The 18,369-nt window shown below is 42.2% G+C and overlaps 1 protein-coding gene across 1 annotated transcript in view; it reads right to left on the bottom strand.

Annotated features, from left to right (window-relative positions):
- LOC124622445 (protein broad-minded-like) overlaps window positions 1-18,369 on the bottom strand; it is a 286,578-nt gene that overhangs the window by 230,687 nt on the left and 37,522 nt on the right. The window lies entirely within an intron of this gene.

Consider the following 18,369-nt stretch of genomic DNA (forward strand, 5'->3'; position numbering starts at 1 on the left):
GGGGCCATTCATGTACACAGACGGATTGTTGGTTGTCATGCCCATATAGAATGTCGAATGGTGGTTGCAGCTTAGCTTGTAGATCACATGACTGGTTTCACAAGTAGTCCTGCCATTGATGGTGTAGGTGATGCTTGTGACTGGAATGGAGTAGGTGATGGTGGGAGGATATATGGGACAGGACTTGCATCTACATCTATTGCAGGGATGTGAGCCATGATGCAGGGGGTTGGGAGCAAAGGTTGAGTTGGGATGGATGAGGAATTTGTGTAGGTTTGGTAGGCAGTGGAATACTGCTGTGGAAAGTGTGAGAAGGATAGTGGGTAGAACATTTCTTATTTCAGGGCATAGTGAAAAGTAGTCAAACCCCTTGCAGAGAATGTGAATCAGTTGTTCTAGTCCTAAACAGTACAGAGTCGTGAAAGGATGCTTCTGTGTGGCCGGACAGGAGGACTTCATGGTAATTGGTGGGTCACTGGAGAGATAAGGCGTGGTAGATCTGTTTTTATACAAGCCTGGGAGGGTAATTACAGTCTGTGAAGGCCTCGGTGAGACCCTTTAAGTACTTTGAGAGGAGCTGTTTTCATCATTACAGGTGCAGAGGCCATGGGTGGTTAGGCTGTATGGAAGGGACTTCTTGATATGGAATAGGTGACAGCCGTCAAACTGGAGGTATTACTGGTGGTTGGTAGGTTTGATATGGTTGGAAGTACTGACATAGTTATCTCTGAGCCAGTGATCAACATCAACACCTTGTTGGGTTGAGGAGGACCTGGTGAAGCAAATGTGGGGGAAGGTGGCGAGGTTCTGGAGCAGTATGGATAGGGTTTCCTCACCCCAATCCACATCACAAAGATGTCATCAATGAATCTGAATCAGATGAGGGGTTTGGAATTCTGAGAGGTTAGGAAGGATTCCTCTAGATGGCCCATAAATAAGTTGGCATAGGGTGATGCCATGCAAATGCCCATTGCTGTAACCCAGATATGTTTGTAGGTAATGCCTTCAAAGGGGAAGTAATTGTGGGTGAGGATATAGTTGGTCATGGTAACCAGGAAGGAGGTTGTACGTTTATAATCTGTTGGGGGTTGGAAAAAATAGTATTGAATAAAGGCAAGACCATGGGCATTAGGGATGTTATGAACAGAAAGGTGGTATCAATAGTGATGAGCAGCACACTGGGTGCTAAAGGAACAGGAACTGCGGAGAATCAGTGGAGGAAATTGTTGTTATCTTTTATATAGGAATGAAGGTTGCAGGTAATATGCTGAAAGTGTTGGCCTACGAGAGCAGAGCCTCTCTCAGTAGGGGCACAGTCACCAGTCACAATGACATCCTGGGTGTTTAGTTTATGGACTTAAGGAATCATGTAGAAGGTAGGAGTGAACGGAGTGGTAGAGGTGAGGACAGAGAGAGAGATTCCACGGAGACAATATGGGATGGGCCTAAGGATTTGAGGAGAGACTGGAGATCCTGCTCAATTTCTGGAATGGGGTCAATGTGGCAGGGCTTGTAGATGGACAAATCTGACAGCTGGCAGAGTCCTTCCACCAGGTAATCTTTGTATTCAAACCAACACTGGTGGAGCGTTTTCCAGCATGTAGGGTTATAAGGTTGAGATAAGATTTTAGGTAGTAGATTGTGGTTCTTTCAGGGGATGTAAGGTTGATTTGTAAGTTGAGGGATTTGGGGTATGAGGGTGATGCAAGGTTGGAGGTTAAGAAATACTGGAAAGTTAGCAGGGAGTGATTTGGGGTTAAGGGCATGGATCGCAGTTGGATGCGGGAGTCAACTGAGTCAGGCAGGATTCAACATTGATCTTTGCTTGAGTCTGACTGGCAGGGTTTGCAGCAAAAAAGTATTTCCACTGTAGAGACGGGTTGAAGGAGAGGTCTTTAAAAAGTCCCGCATGACTGAATTTGGGAGTGGGGCAAAAGGTAAGAGGCCTTTGCAAAGGACTGATACTTCTGTGTGGTTAAGGCTTTTGGAGGAAAGTTTCTTGACTATTTCGGGTGTGTTTAGCTTCTGGATTCTGTATGGTGGTGGGAGGGAGTTTTTGAGGGTGAGGTAAATGCAGTAGGTCTGTGAGACAGGGTTTGTCAGCTACGAGAGAATGTGGGGGAGCTCTGTAGATTGTTGAAGAGGTGGTGTACAATGGTAGTCCAAGGCGGGAGCATGAAGTGAACAGGGTGGAGTTGTTTTTGAGGTGGCATTTTCCATGTTGCTCTAGTTCCAGGAGAGCAAGGGTTTCTGTGTGTGATATGGGATCCAGATTTTTGGGATTGCATAGCAAGAGAATTTTACAGATGGAGAGGAGGTACTGCAAAGAGGTTTGCCCCTGATTGATATGGTTTTGTAGGACTTTGTTGGTCCTCGTCTCAACAAAAGGACTGTCAGAAAATGAGCTTTCAGCCAACAAGGCCTTCATCAGATGTAGAACATAAACACACACACACACACACACACACACACACAAAATCACACTCACAAAATGCACCTCACACACACAGCCAAAGTCTCTGGCTACTAAGGCCAAACTGTGGGCAGCTACACATGATGGGAGATGGACTGGGTGATGGTGGTAAGGTGGAGGCTGCAGTAGGGAGGGGCAGGATAGCAGGGTGGGGTGGAGCCTGTGGGAGCACACAGAGATGAGGTGGAGAGAGGGTAGGGGAGCTGGGTGGAGCAGTCAGGAGGTTAGACAGAGGGTGGGAGGGAGTTAGCAGGAAAGGAAGATGGTAAAAGGACTGTGGGTGTGTTGGAGGAATAGAGGACTGTGTATTGCTGGAATGGGAACAGGGAACGGGTTAGAAGGTAGGGTAAAGACTAACGAAGGTTGAGGCCAGGAGGGTTATGAGAACATAGGATATATTACAGGTAGAGTTCCCACCTGTGCAATTCAGAAAAGCTGGTGTTGGTGGAAAGGATCCAGAAGCTATAGGCTGTGAAGCAGTCATTGCAATGAATAATGTTGTGTTTTGTGCCATGCTCAGCATGGGGATGGTTCAGCTGTTTCTTGATCAGAGTTTGTCAGTGGCCATTCATGTGGACAGACAGTTTGTTACTTGTCATGCACATGTAGAATGCAGCACAGCGGCAGCAGCTTAGTGCGTACATCACATGATTGGTTTCACAGTAGCCCCGCCTATGATGGGCTAGGCGGTGTTTGTGACTGGACTGGAGTAGGTGGTGGTGGGAGAATATAATGGACAGGTGTTGCATCTGTGTCTATTACCCAGATATGAGACATGAAGCAAGGGGTTTTGAAGGGATGGACAAGGATTTTATGTAGGTTTGGTGGGTGGCTGAATACCACTGTGGGTGGGGTGGGAAGGGTAGTGAGTAGGATTTCCTCATTTCAGGGCACAATGAAACGTAGTTGAAACCCTGCCAGAAAATCTGCTTCAGTTTCTCCAGTCTTGGGTGGTACTGAGCCATAAGGGGAACACTCATCTGTGGCTGGACAGTGGGACAGTTGAAAGGAGTGGGTGGCTGGAGAGATAAGGCATGGGAGATCTGATTTTGTACAAGGTTGGGAGAGTAATTACAGCCTGTGAAGGCCTCAGTGGGAACCTCTGAGAGGGACTATTCAGGTTTCTGCCTTGCTCATCAATACTGATGCCACATCCCTTTACACTAACATCCCTAATGCCCTTGACCTTACTGCTATTGAACACAACCTTTCCCAGTGTGTCACAAATTCCAAACCTACATCTACTTCCTAACTGCCATGACCAACTACATCCTCACCCAAAATTACTTCTCCTTTGAAGCATTACTTACAAGCAAAACTGGGGTATAGCTATGGGCACCCACATGACATTATCCTTTGCCAACCTATTCATGGGCCATCTAGAAGAATGCTTCCTAAACATCAAGAATCCCAAACCCCTCACCAGGTTCAAATTCATTAATTACACCTTCATGATCTGGATCGATGGTTAGGTCACCCCATCCACATTCCTCCAGAACCTCAACAGCTTCTCCCCCATTTGCTTCACCTGGTCCTATTCATCCCAACAAGCCTACGTCATCAATGTTGGCCTCCACCTCAAAGATAGCTACATCAGTACCTCCATCTATATCAAACCTACCAACCACCAGCAATATCTCCACTTCGACAGCTGCCATCGATTCCATATCAAGAAGTTTCTTGTGTACAGCTTAGCCACTCGTAGCCGTCACATCTGTAGTGATGAGCGGTCCATCACAAAATACACTGAGAGTCTCACTGAGGCCTTCGCAGACTGTAATTACCCTCCCAACCCTGCAAAAAAGCAGATATCCCATGCCTTATCTGTCCAGCCACCCACCACTTCCAACAGCCCCACTGTCAAGTCACAGATGAGCATTTTTCATTTTTCTTGTAACTCACTACCACCCAGGACTGGTGAAACTGAATCACATTCTCTGCCAGTGCTTCAACTACATTTCATCATGCCCTGAAATGAGGAATATCCTTCTCACTACCCTTCCCACCCCTCCCACAGTGGTATTCTGCCACCCACCAAACCTACATAAAATCCTCACCTATCCCTACAAAATTGCTACTCCCAGCCCCATGCCTCGTCCCTCATATCCCTGTAATAGACTAGATGCAAAGCCTCTGCCATACATCCTCTCACCATCACCTACTCCAGTCTGGTCACAAGCATCACCTATCCCATCAAAGGCAGGGCCACCTGAGAAACCAGTCATATAATCTGCAAGTTAAGCTGCAACCACTGTGTTGCATTCTACGTGGGCATGACAACTAACAAGTTGTCTGTCCGCATGAATGGCCACTGACAAACTCTGGCCAAGAAACAGCTGGATCATCCCACTGATGAGCAGGCTGATTTTCATTTGAATGACTGCTTCACAGCCTGTGCCATCTGGGTCCTCACACCAACGTCAGCTTTTCTGAATTACATTGTTTGGTAGTGGAAACTTGTCAAATGATAATATAACACAAAGCTATGTAATGAGGAAATGGAAGTTGCTGTTGTTGGTCTCTACAAGCTGAATAAATGGAGACAGAGAAGAATAGTGTTGATATGAAAGGGAATTAACTGATGTGTGTTGCAGAACATGGCAATAATGTTGATATTTGGGATCCTGAGGTCGATCAGATAATTCTCGCTGTGAAAAACCGAGTCCTTTGTTGATGTTGAGACAGACTGTGTACAGTTACTAAATGGTGGAGAAAGTTAGTAATCTTATTAACAAGGAAAGTGTGTTTAATAATAAGGCAAACAGAAAGTGTGAGCAGCACCACAATGAATGCTGCTCTCTCTGTCATGTTACCACTGCCCTATCCTCGCCCATTTTGTCCGTATATTTGGGGTCGGCCAGGTTGGGTCCATAGCCCAAATTTTCTCTTGCGTCACTTGTGCACCTACAGTACCTGTAATCGGTGTCAAGTGTCTTATTGCATGCATTCCTTTCCTCCACCTCCCCTCCCCTTACTGCTATTTGTCAATGGGAAATGTCATAAAAAACAAAAAAACAAATGGGGCCATCTGTCAGCAGTGTTCCATATTCTGGAGCTATGTGGTTGAAAATCAAGTATTCATATTTAACTTACAGCAATATTTAAATGAATAAAGTAGATTTTCTGCTAAAAACATACTTTAATTTATTAAGTATTGAAGAGACGCTAGAAACCAAGCAGTTAGGTGCACATCAACCAAAAGATATCTCAATGTCTGAATTCTGTGGAAAGAACAACAGAATTTTCTGCAATATATGGTCCTGCAAAAAGTCATGTTTAACAATGAGAGAAGACAAATAGAAGTTACTTTGTTTCTATTGTGTGTTATTTGGTGGTGAAGTATTGTGCACAACAGTCAGTTGTAAGGATATAAAGCATTTAAGGAATCAAATGAAGACACATGAGGAAAGTGGACTACGTTTAGAAAATCCTTCTAAATACAAAGTGTTTGTCTCTATTAAGATTGCTTCTCAGATTGAGTCAGCATATAAAATGTCAGTTCAGAAATGTAGTGAATTTGTTATGAAGAACAGACAAATACAGACAAATATTAACAGAGTAGAAGAGTGCTTAACATTTTGTGGAACACAAGTTAGCACTAAAGCAGTAATTTTTTCAAATATTTCTGATATGATTGGGAGTATAGATATGGGACAATAATTTCCCGTATCACCTATTGAACCTTTCTTAAACAATGGTTTTACTTGTGTATATTATAAATGATTAGGGAAGTAAATTTTCTCAAACAATTTGCTAACCTTGGCAGTTTCTTAGAGCAAAAGTTAAAATATATAATACTGGAATGAAAAGTGTGCATATTGGAAAGACAAAGATTTCCAAAGCAAAGAAGCATCTTGTTAAGTCATCAAGAGTAGCTGATCAAATAATTAGAAGTTAATAAAGATTAGGAAAATAGTGTAGTGGTGGTAGAAAGAAATTTTGAAGTAGACAAGTGATTTGAAAAAGTTAATGATCAGAACATAGTTCTTGTAGATGTAATGGTCAATGCACTTGTGTTTTCTGGGGGTCAAATGCACAGAAAGTTCATTATGTTTTGCACAGGCCTGACAAATGTTTTGAAAAGTAAGGGTGAAATTGCACCCAAAGTTTGCAAAAATAGTTGGTGAAGCAGAAGATCAGATTCAAGTCTACCGGTATGTAGAGGGTTCACTGTTCTTTACTGGATATGTTACATGGTGGACAATGCTGCCCTGAGCTGTGTGATTCTATTCTGGTTTCCTGGAATCGCTACCTCTTGATTCTCTGACTACTCTATTTTTAGTTTGAAAGAAGAAAAACATAATTATCTTCCATTACCTGCAAGTGCATATAAATATGTAATATGTCAATAATCAAATTTTTCTTTGTGCTTTTGGGTTACAAATGTGTACTGTAGTGAATACTGGCATAAGACAAAAGGATGGAAGCATAAGTTTTTATCAGATTGGTGAATAAGTTTGTAATGTTTTTAGCATGTTGGTACTCCAGTTGCTATTGGTTTATTTATCAGTTGTCAGTTTTTATTTGTAGTTCACAGTTGGTATTTCAGTTTACATACTGTCATTTGGAGATAGTGAGTAGGACTGTGGATGCTACAGAATGGAGTACCAAGTGGAAAAAATGGAACATTTCCAACACATTCTTCTGTTAGAGTTCAGTAGAGAACTCACAGCAATGGAGACAGTCAGAAACACATGTATCATGTATGAGGATAATTCCACTGAACAAAACATAGCAAGAAAATAATTTCCTCTTTTGAGGAGAATCTTCTTGACATTAGTGACTCCCCAAGTTCAGGAAGACCTTCGAGGTTTGATGAACATCATTTGAACACATTAACCCACAATGATCCATTTCAGTGTACTCAAGAGCTGGGAAAAGTTATGAACTGTTATTATTCCACCATTGTGCAACATTTACATGTAATGGTGAAGGTTCAGAAATCAGGTGGATAGGCTCCACAATGCTCTATAAGTGGGTGACCGTAAGTGCATCACAACTTGATCTTCATTACATGGGTCATGATCCTATCTTGTATCATTACTGGTGATGAGAAATTGTATTTTTGTGCTAACATAAGGAAAAGAAAGCAATGGCTGAGTCCAAACAAAGCAGCAACTCACCATACAAAAACCTGCATGCATCTACAAAAGATAATGTTATGCATCTGGTGCAACAACAGAGTGGTGTACTATGAATTGCTTCCCCGTGGTGTAACCATCACTGCTGACATTTATTGTCAAGAACAGAGATGTCTTGTAGGTGCAATCTAAGAATAATTTCCAGGATGAATGTGTGAAGTGGTGCTACTCCACCACACCACCCGCCTGCATTCTGCTAAAATGACAGAAAACACTATACAAGAGTTGGATTGGGGGGTCATTTCACACCCATCTTATTAACCTGATCTTGTGCCATCAGATTTTCACCTTTTCTAGTCTCTATTGAACAACCTTCAAGGAACTTCCTTTCCAGATGAAAATGCACTCCAAACATGGGTCGATGTGTTCTCCTCAATACCACATGAGTACTACAGATGTGGAATCGAAAAGGTACCCCAGAATTGGCAGACTGTTATAAATAGTGCACGAGAATATGTTATTGATGACTAAAGTCTCTGTTAAGTGCATCCTTTGTTTTTATTAAACTTCTGGAAAAATGCTACAGTCTTATGCCCTAACTGAATAAAATGGTATTTATATTGCACAATAGATTTTCCACCGCCATACTTGTTACCACATGGGTCCCTTCTGTCCTTTATCTCATGTCATGTTTTTGTTGCTGCCTGGTGTTCAGTATTTTTTTCTATCAACAAACAAAGTAGAATATTCATAATGCATATTTATTTTTGTTGTTCGGATTCTAGGTACTCTGTCAGACTGTAAAAGGAATGATCAATTAAATATGCCTTTAGTTCAGCCTTAAAACTACTGAGTTTACTTCCTTATTCAATTTGGTTAGGCAGATTATTGCGAATTTTTATCACGATATGTAGAGTGCCTTTCTGGCACAATGATGTACTCAGCTCTTTCTCATGAAGATCAAATTTTTGTCTTGCATTGTATGCATGTATATCTTCATTTTTTCATAAGACATCTGGGTATCTATCAATATATTGTATTATGAAAACTGACATTTCGTAGATAAAAATGCAAGGAAGAGTTGATATATTTTTGAATATGGGTCTGCATGATTTCCTATTGTTTACCCCTTCAATAATTCTTAATATTCTCTCTTGCATCCTGTTGCATTGCCCCAGAAGATTACACCATATTTAATTACAGAATGCACTTAGGAGTAGTATACATTTAACAGGCTGGCTTAGCTGCATTAACTTTTTAAGATCCTCATCATGTAGCAGGTTTTACTTAGTTTTCTTTGCAGATATTCAATGTGTACCTCCCACTTTGTGTTGTTCTGGAGCCAGAGTCCCAGAAAATTTGTGTTGTCAGCACTTTCAAGAGCTCTGTCCCTTAGTTCCATTTGTATGCTTGGGTGGTGCCTTCCTTTTACACTGTAGAATTTCAGTGCTACTGTCTTTTCTTTGTTTGTAATTAGCTTGTTATTGCTGAACCACTGTTCTTTGTTTGGATAGCAAAGTCTTATAGTTTTTCTTCTGTTTTCCCACTAATAAGGAAACTCTCCCTACAGTTTTCTTTTCACCTATCTTTGCTGGACTTCTGTGGAACTCTGTAGTACTAACTGCAGTCACTAGGCCACAGCGTACATATCCACCTACCAATCCAACTATCTTATAACAGTTCAACATTATTGAAATAGCAAATTACCTCAGTTTATCATCTAACCTATGCACCCTCTCCCATACATTGGTCCTGTCATTATTTCATGTGATATTTGTGTTGTTGTTGTTGTTGTGGTCTTCAGTCCAGAGACTGGTCTGATGCAGCTCTCCATGCTACTCTATCCCGTGTAAGCTCCTTCTTCTCCCAGTGCCTACTGCAACCTACATCCTTCTTAATCTGTTTAGTGTATTCATCTCTTGGTCTCCCTCTATGGTTTTTACCCTCCATGCTGCCCTCCAATACTATATTGCTGATCCCTTGATGGCTCAGAACATGTCCCATCAACTGATCCCTTCTTCTAGTCAAGTTGTGTCACAAATTTCTCTTCTCCCCAATTCTATTCAATACCTCCTCCTTATCTACCAGTTTAATCTTCAGCATTCTTCTGTAGCACCACATTTTGAAAGCTTCTATTCTCTTCTTGTCTAAACTATTTATCGTCCACGTTTCACTCCCATACATAGCTACACTCCATACAAATACTTTCAGAAATGACTTCCTGACACTTAAATCTATACTCGATGTTAACAAATTTCTCTTCTTCCGAAATGCTTTCCTTGCCATTGCCAGTCAACATTTTATATCCTCTCTACTTCAAACATCATCAGTTATTTTGTCCCCCAAATAGCAAAACTCATTTACTACTTTAACTGTCTCATTTTCTAATCTAATTCCCTCAGCATGACTCGATTTAATTCGACTACATTTCATTAACCTCGTTTTGCTTTTGTTGATGTTCATCTTATATCCTCCTTTCAAGACACTGTCCATTCTGTTTAACTGCTCTTCCACGTCCTTTGCTGTCTCTGACAGAATTACAATGTCATTAGCGAACCTTAAAGTTTTTATTTCTTCTCCATGGATTTAAATTCCTACACTGATTTTTTTCTTATTTTCCCTTACTGCTTGTTCAAATTACAGATTGAATAACATAGGGAATAAGCTACAACCCTGTCTCACTCCCTTCCCAACCACTGCTCACCTTTCATGCCCCTCGACTCTTATAACTGCCATCTGGTTTCTGTACAAATTGTAAATAGCCCTTCGCTCCATGTATTTTACCCCTGCCACCTTCAGAATATGAAAGAGAGTATTCCAGTCAACATTGTCAAAAGCTTTCTCTGTCAAACTCTTCACGCAGTATCATATATCCCATTTCATCTTCATTTACATCTACATCCTCTTCTGTTTCCATAATATTGTCCTCAAGTACATCGGCCGCTATATACTCCTTCCACCTTTCTGCTTTCCCTTCTTTGCTTAGAAATGGGTTTCCATCTGAGCTCTTTCACAATGACCTGGATCTTCATACTCCACCAGTCACTACCCCTTACCAAGCTAATACTATGGAAACAAATCTCCATGACACAGGTATTTTGGAACCTCCTCTGCTCCCTCTGTAAAATACAGGTCTTGTGCAGACCCAACTAGCTACATGTCCCAAGTTAAAGCCCTTACCCCACATTCCAGACACCTTCTCTGAAAGTTTCCAACATCCGCCTCCTACATCAGAAAACCATTGCCCAACACAAACTATGGTATCCAACCCCCCCACCCCCTCACACACACACTGAATTCTCTTATAGCTACCAGACTCTGCCCTGCTGACCCTTCTTCATCTGCCACATCCTCCAAAACTCAAAACTCCCCCCCCCCCCCCCCTATCCCTCAAAAACCAGAACTGAAACAAAAGCAAACTATTGTTGTAAATCTATTGACCAAAAACCTCAAACCTGCAGAAGTTTCAGTCCTATCCAAATGTCTCAGCTTCAAGCCCACACCCACATTCACTCATGCTGGACTTTTCTGTGACCTGCTCTTCTTCTGTTGATCCCTACAGTGGAAACACTTTTTTGCTGCTAACCTGCCTGACCGTAGTTAACAAGAATTCAACACTGTATATTGCCTTTTCCAATCCACACATTTGTCCAACTATGACCTGCTCCCTCTCCTGCATAACCAACCCCTCATTATCTTCCAGGAATTCCTTACTTCTAACATAGATTCCGCCTCCCTTTCTTCTCAATAACATAAACCTCACAACAGAGGAAAGAAAATCCATTTGAATCATTAAGACAAATCTTGATTCAATCATCCTCTCTGTAGACAAAGGCTCCACTACTGCTGTGATAAACTTGGCAATTACTTCACAGAAGGTGTCCATCACCTGTATGACTCCTCCAGCTATAAGTCCTGAGATAGTGATCTCTTTCCTGGTTTCCAACATAGCTTCCAGTTTCTACTAACATCCTCTGGCCCCTACCATAGATTCCCCCTCAAATCCTTGTCCCTCCATACCCAAACTATCTAAACACCATATATCTAACCATCCTGGATGCCTCATTGTAGTTGGTTACTGTACTCCCATAGTAAGGGTGGCGACCACCACCCAGGATTAAGTGAAAGTAAAGTAGTAAGTACTAAGAGAGAGGAAATTGGTGACAGTCTGTTGTATCCGTAATTGGAGAAACCACAAATAACGATTGGTGTGAGTTCCAAATTCTGTTTATTACCAACAGTTCCACAATACTAACACAACTTGGCGCTTGATCAAGAACAGCGACTGGGCTGCAGAGTCCAAGTCCGGTATCATGAACAGTCGTAGCACAGTGTAGCGCCATTCATGAGTGTGACGTCTACGTAGCAAGTAGGTAGCCCAACATGAGACTGCCAGGCGTGGTGGCGTATGCGGCTATATAGGGCGAGTGGCGGAGGTATATGCCCGCCATAACCGAGTCCGCTTGTCGTGTCCTGTTATGATTGGTGGCGCGGCCTCACGTAACTATCTCTCGGGAGGACGGCGGCCGAGGTTGCCATGGCAGTGCGGAGGCACTCAGTGTGTGAGGCCCGTGCGTGCGCTATACAGCTGTGCAGAGTTGAGCATAAGCGGGGCACGCTGGCCGTTGGCTGTATGACGTAAAGACCGTGGCCACGCAGCTGCAGGCGCCACGGTGTGGGCATTGACTATACCACACATCCTGTCAATAGTACTGAACTAAAGGAGCAAATTACTCCCAGGAGAAAATTTTCGTTTACTTCTGAAGTAAATTGATTTACTCCATTACTGGTGGAGAGCACCATTGAAGAGCATGCTACTACGTTAGTAACTTGAGGAGGAAATAAGGCCAAAATTTACTCCTAGGCAGTTGTAGGAGTAAAGTAAGACAGCAAAGTGCGATCTTTGACTTCTGTGTTTTAAGTGTTGAATTCTATGGATTACCTGGACTATGAAGAATATATGGAGATGGAGAAAGAGGTGAACATCCCACGAATGAGGGTTGTGATGGAGAGAATAGACCCATTTGCGATGTACAGTGATGGTGATTTCAAAGAGTGGTTTGGGTTTTGTAAGGAATCTTTTGAGTTGCTACTTGTTATGCTGGAGCCGTTACTGCAGCATAATTCTGTCGTGAACTGTGCTTTGTCTCGTAGGCTGCAACACCTTTGTGGACTGCAAATCTTTCACACAGGTATTTACCAAATCGTAGCAGGGTATCTCATTAATATCCATCATACTACTGCTGGAAGAGCTTCTAACAGTGTGATAAATAGTTGAATTGCCTTAAAGCCACTGTATGTGTGCGTGCCACAGAGCCAAGAAAATAAATCAAAGAACAAAAGGGATTTCTATCAAACTAGTGGATTCCCAAATGTCATAGGAACCATAGAATGTGTACACATACCCATACTTTGCCCTTCTGGAGCACAAGAAGAATTATACAGAAATCACAAGAATTTCTTTTCTATCAATACATATTTTATCTGTGATGCCAATGTGACGCTTTGAACATGGTAAGCCGTTAGCTGGGTTCCACACACGATGCTTGCATTTGGGACAATAGTAGAGTTGCTGCAAAATTTGAAAATGGACAATACGACGGGTTGCTCGTTGGAGATAGTAGACATGCTCTCTCCAGACATCTTATGATGCCTGTGTTCCGAGCTCACACAGGAGCTGAATGGTGCTACAATAGAGCCCATACTGCTACCAGGTGTGTAGAAGAGCGAGTGTTCGGTGTTTGGAAGAAATGTTTTCAAATTATCACTAAAACAATGTGATTTAAACCAAACACATGTTGGAATGCTATTGTGGCTGCTGCAGTTCTCCACAGCTTTGGAACAGATGTTAGAGATGTGTTTCACCCTGATGCTATGGAGGTGAATGACATCACATTGTACCTGCCACCGGATTGTCACTACTGCAGTGAAAAGTGACTCATTTTATTTATGTGTAACTTTACAGTTATGTTTTTTTTTAATTTTTATTTTTTTATATAGGTGATTAACCTTCACACTTTATTTCTTAATTGAGTATACAAAGTCATACAATATTTCGATTATTTCTTATACACATGAATATTTTTGTATTCATTCACAAAAACCCAAATTACTCAGCACATTGGCTGAAGAAATGGAACCTAAAGTTTGCTCCATTACGTTCTTGAACTTTTTCATAATTTCCATTTTAAGGTTATGCTCTTCTGCCATGATTTCTCTGTCCATCTGTTAGTAAAATCTCGTATTAAATGCATTTTTAAGGAATGAAGCTCATCTGCTTTTTTCAGCAACTCTCAGTTCTTCATTACAACTGCATGTTCTCTGCCTCTTGTGCTCGATGCATCTTCTGATAAGCTTCCACCAGAGATTGCAGGCTGAGGTTCATGACTATGGGATAAAGTTCCACCTTCAGCAGTTTCATTGTTCCTTTCAAAACAGTTATCATCATCAAAGTTACTTGAAAGTATCACACTATCTTCAGATGTGTCATTGTTGTTGACTACAGCTATGCCCTTGAAAACTTATGGGATTATATCAACAACAATTTGGCTTATATCATCAATCTTCATCTCACCTACTCCACCACCAGTTTGAAATTGTTCTCAATTACATTTAGCTTTCATTTTCTTTGCTTTTGCTTTCATGTTCTTCCAAATTACTTTAAGCTAATCTAGTGATCTTTGTGTATAAGCTGTACTGTATTCAACATGTACTTTTTCCCAAGCGTCCTTTTTCCTTATTAGCATGTTGACATCATGCTTTTTAGATTCAATAGTACTTTTGTTATGTACTTTTTCATTATTTCAGCAAACTGCTCTTTTTCATTTTCTAGCATGTTTTTTGAACATTTCTTGGCTATCACCATGTTGCTGCTAGCTCGTATCTCAAGCTGTCACTTAAATTAATGCATGTCACCAACCAACAATGGATGTTATAGCTGTAGATGGTGGGGTTAACAATAGATTCATCCATCTAAAACTGTAGCGATGAACGTAAATTATGCAAAAGGTGATGCAATAATGTCTACCGACAATCAGTATCTTCTAAGAGGGAATGTAATGCACGTGCCAGCAGTGTGCAGAAATGACTTCTTTAGTAATAAGAAATTGAGCTCTCCAAAATACTAAAAAGATAACCGGCATATTACTACAGAAGTAGTTTACTAAAGCAGTTCAGACTAAAGGAGTAAGAGTTACTACAAGCGTAATTTATACTAGTTTGGTGCTCATCACCTTAAGAATCTTAGTTCTCATTCACCAACACCTCAAACACATTTCCTGCATTCTAGCCTCCCTTATCAAAAACACAAAGCACTTCCTCCACTATCTCAACCATCCCCAGCCCTTATAACCAGGATCCCTACTCATCACTGTTCACATCACCTCCCTACACACCAACATCCCCTATGCTCAAGGTCTTTTCACCATTGAACACTAACATTTCCACATTCTTTATCAGTTACAAACCTACCCTCTCATTTCTTACAAAACTGACTAACTACATCCTTATTTACAAATACTTCTCCTATGAAGGGAAGGAACAGAAACAAATCTGTAATATAGCCATAAGCACCTAAGTTGTATCCTCCTGTGCCCCTGATGATATCTTTATCATTTGCACTCAGCATCAAGACACACACTATCCTCATCCCTCCACAGCTTCTTTCTCTTCCTCATGCCAGTATGTTCCTTTCTGGACACTGACCTCCAACTCTTTGATGGTTCCCTGGAAACCTCTGTAATAAGCCCATAAATCATCAATAGTACCTGCATATCGATAGCTGCTACCCCTTCCACACTACATATTCTCTCCCATATAGTCTGGTCACCCACAGATGGCACATCTATGGTGACTAGCAATCTGTTAACCAGTGTGCTGAAGCTCATACTAAAGCCTTCACAGACAGTCACCACCACCACCAAAATTAGCCTGAAAAGAGATTTTATGTGCCATTCCACATATTCTTCTAATGCTCTGAGCAACACCCTAAATCAGGAATACCACTTTTATCCTATACCGACCTATCCATGGGCCATCTAGAGGAATCCTACCTAGAAACCCAGAATACTAAACCCCTCACCTGGTTCAGATTCATTGTGACATCTTTGCTATCTGGATCAAAGGTGAGGGCACCCTACCCACATTCCTCCAGAACCTCTCCCCCATTTGATTCATCTGGTCCTACTCAACCCAACAAATCACCTTCCTAGATGTTGATCTCCACCTCAAAGACGGCTAAATCAGTACCTCATACATATCAAACCTACCAACCACCAGCAATACCTCCACTTCGATAGCTGCCATCAATTCCATACCAAAAAGTCCCTTCTGTACAGCCTAGCAACCCGTCATCGTTGCATTGGCAGTGACGAGCAGTCGCTCTCAAAATATACCAAGGGTCTCATTGAAGCCCTCACTGACCGTAACTATCCTCCCAACCTTGTACACAAACAAATCTCCTGTGCCTTATCTTTCCAATCTCCCACCATCTCCCGAAGTCCCACCATCTGGTGACAGAGGAGCATTCCCCTCATAACTCAGTACTACCCAGGACTGGAGCAACTGAATTACATTCTCTGCCAGGGTTTTGATTACCTCTCGTCGTGCTCTGAAGTGAGAAATGTCCAACCCAATATCCTTGCTACCCCTCCCACAGTGGTATTCCGCCGTCCACCGAAACTACACAATATACTCGTCCATCCTTACACAACCCCTGCTCCCAGTCCCTTACCTCATGGCTCATATTCCTGTAATAGACCTAGATGCAAGACCTGTCCCATACATCCTCCCACCACCACCACCTACTCCAGTCCAGTCACTAACATCACCTATCCCATCAAAGGCAGGGCTAACTGTGAAATCAGTCATGTGATCTACAAGCTAAACTGGAACCACTGTGATGCATTCTATGTAGGCATGACAACCAACAAGCTGTCTGTCTGCATGAATGGCCACCAACGAACTGTGGCCAAGAAACAAGAGGACCACCCTGTTGCTGAGCATGCTGCCAAACATGACATTCTTCACCTCAATGACTGCTTCACAGCTGTGCCATATGGATCCTTCCTACCAACACCAGATTTTCTGAATTGCACAGATGTGAACTTTCCCTGCAATACATCCTATGCCCCCATAACCCTCCTGGCCTCAACCTTTGTTAGTCACTGTCCTCACCCATCCAGCCCCTTCCCTGTTCCCATTCCAGCACTACACAGCCGACATTCCACCACCACACCCAGTCTTTTTCTTTCTCTCCTTTTCCGCAACTCCCTCCTCCTGCGCTCATTCCTGCCCACAGTCTAACCTGCTGCCTGAGACTCCAGTCTTGTGTGTGGGTCGCGTTTGCGCATGTGCACCACATCCTAGTCCATCCCTAACACCAACCCTTTGTCAAAAGGATCATACTCTGTGGAAGACCCAGGTGCAAGACCTGCCCAATCCTCCCACCCAGTACTTCCTATTCCAGTCCTGTCATGGCTTATCCTACCCCATCAGAGACCAGGCCCCTTCTAAAAGCAACCATACTACATAGCAGCTCTGCTGCAATCACTGTTCAGCTTTCTCTATTGGTGTAACTACTAACTAGCTGTCCACCAGGATGAATGGACACTGGACAAAGTGTGGCCAAGAGCAAAGTGGACCACCCTGTTGCACAACATACAGCTACTCATAACATATTTTATTTCAGTGGTTGCTTCACAACCCTGGCCATCTGGATCTTCCCCTACACCACCAGCTTTTCTGAACTGTGCAGATGAGTGTTGTCCTTATAACACATTCCCTGCTCCCAAAACCATTCTGGCCTCAACCAACAGTAACCTACTGTCCCCATACCCAAGTGTTTCTGCCTTCTCTGTCCTATCATCTCCTCACAATTCACCTTCCCTTGCCCTCAGTGTGTGCTGCTCTCTTCCAACCCATCCACCAATCTTTTCCCCTTCTCCGATTATCTCCCTCCTGCTCCCCATTTCCCTTCTCCACCTTCACAGCCTTCTGATGCTGTACCAGTGGTGGTACCTCTAGTCCCTGCGTGCTCAGCTGGGCAGTGCCAATTCCTTTTGCCCTCCCATACCCTCCTCTCCCCAATTCAACCCTGTCTAGCTCTGGATTATTCTCTCTGTTCAACACGTGTGTGTTGCAATATGGATGGTGGTAGAAGTCTTATGTGTGTGAGGTGTGGCTGCTCTTGTGAATGTGTGTGCATTTCTCTTTTCGGAAGAAGATTTTGGCTGAAACCATATATGTAAAAGCCTTTTATTGTGCCTGTCTGTGATTCAGAGTGTCATCTTTTGGTGAGTAGCAATCTATCCTTTCCTAATACTGTTAATATTTCAGTATGAAATATAAAAACATGCATTTCCTCAAAAATATACTTTTTAGCATTTATTGAGTCATACAGAAATGCTACACAACTCTGGAACAAGAGAGGAGTTAATATTTAAATTTTGTGCTTATTTTCCAGTAGCATAAATACATTTAGCACAGTTTTGTGCTGCAGTTTGCAGCAGGGCTAGATCAGATGAAAGGATTATAGTCAAGTCTTTCTAACCAGTGAAAAACAAGAGACGCTGCAAATCTAGATACCTCCAATTGCTCCAGTACGTTGGAGACTGTGGGCAGAAGCATACAGGCATACTAACAAGTTCTGAACCAGTCTGCCAGTACAGATCATAAGGTGCAAGATAAGAATTTAATGGAGAGAGTTAAGATGATGATACTGGAAGTAGTCATGAGAAGGAAATATCAGAACTAGTATAGATTTCTTGGAGTGATGACTATCATGTAATAAGTATTTTTAAGCTTCGTGAATGACTC

The sequence above is a fragment of the Schistocerca americana genome, chromosome 7 (assembly GCF_021461395.2).
Source record: "Schistocerca americana isolate TAMUIC-IGC-003095 chromosome 7, iqSchAmer2.1, whole genome shotgun sequence".
NCBI lineage: Eukaryota > Metazoa > Arthropoda > Insecta > Orthoptera > Acrididae > Schistocerca > Schistocerca americana.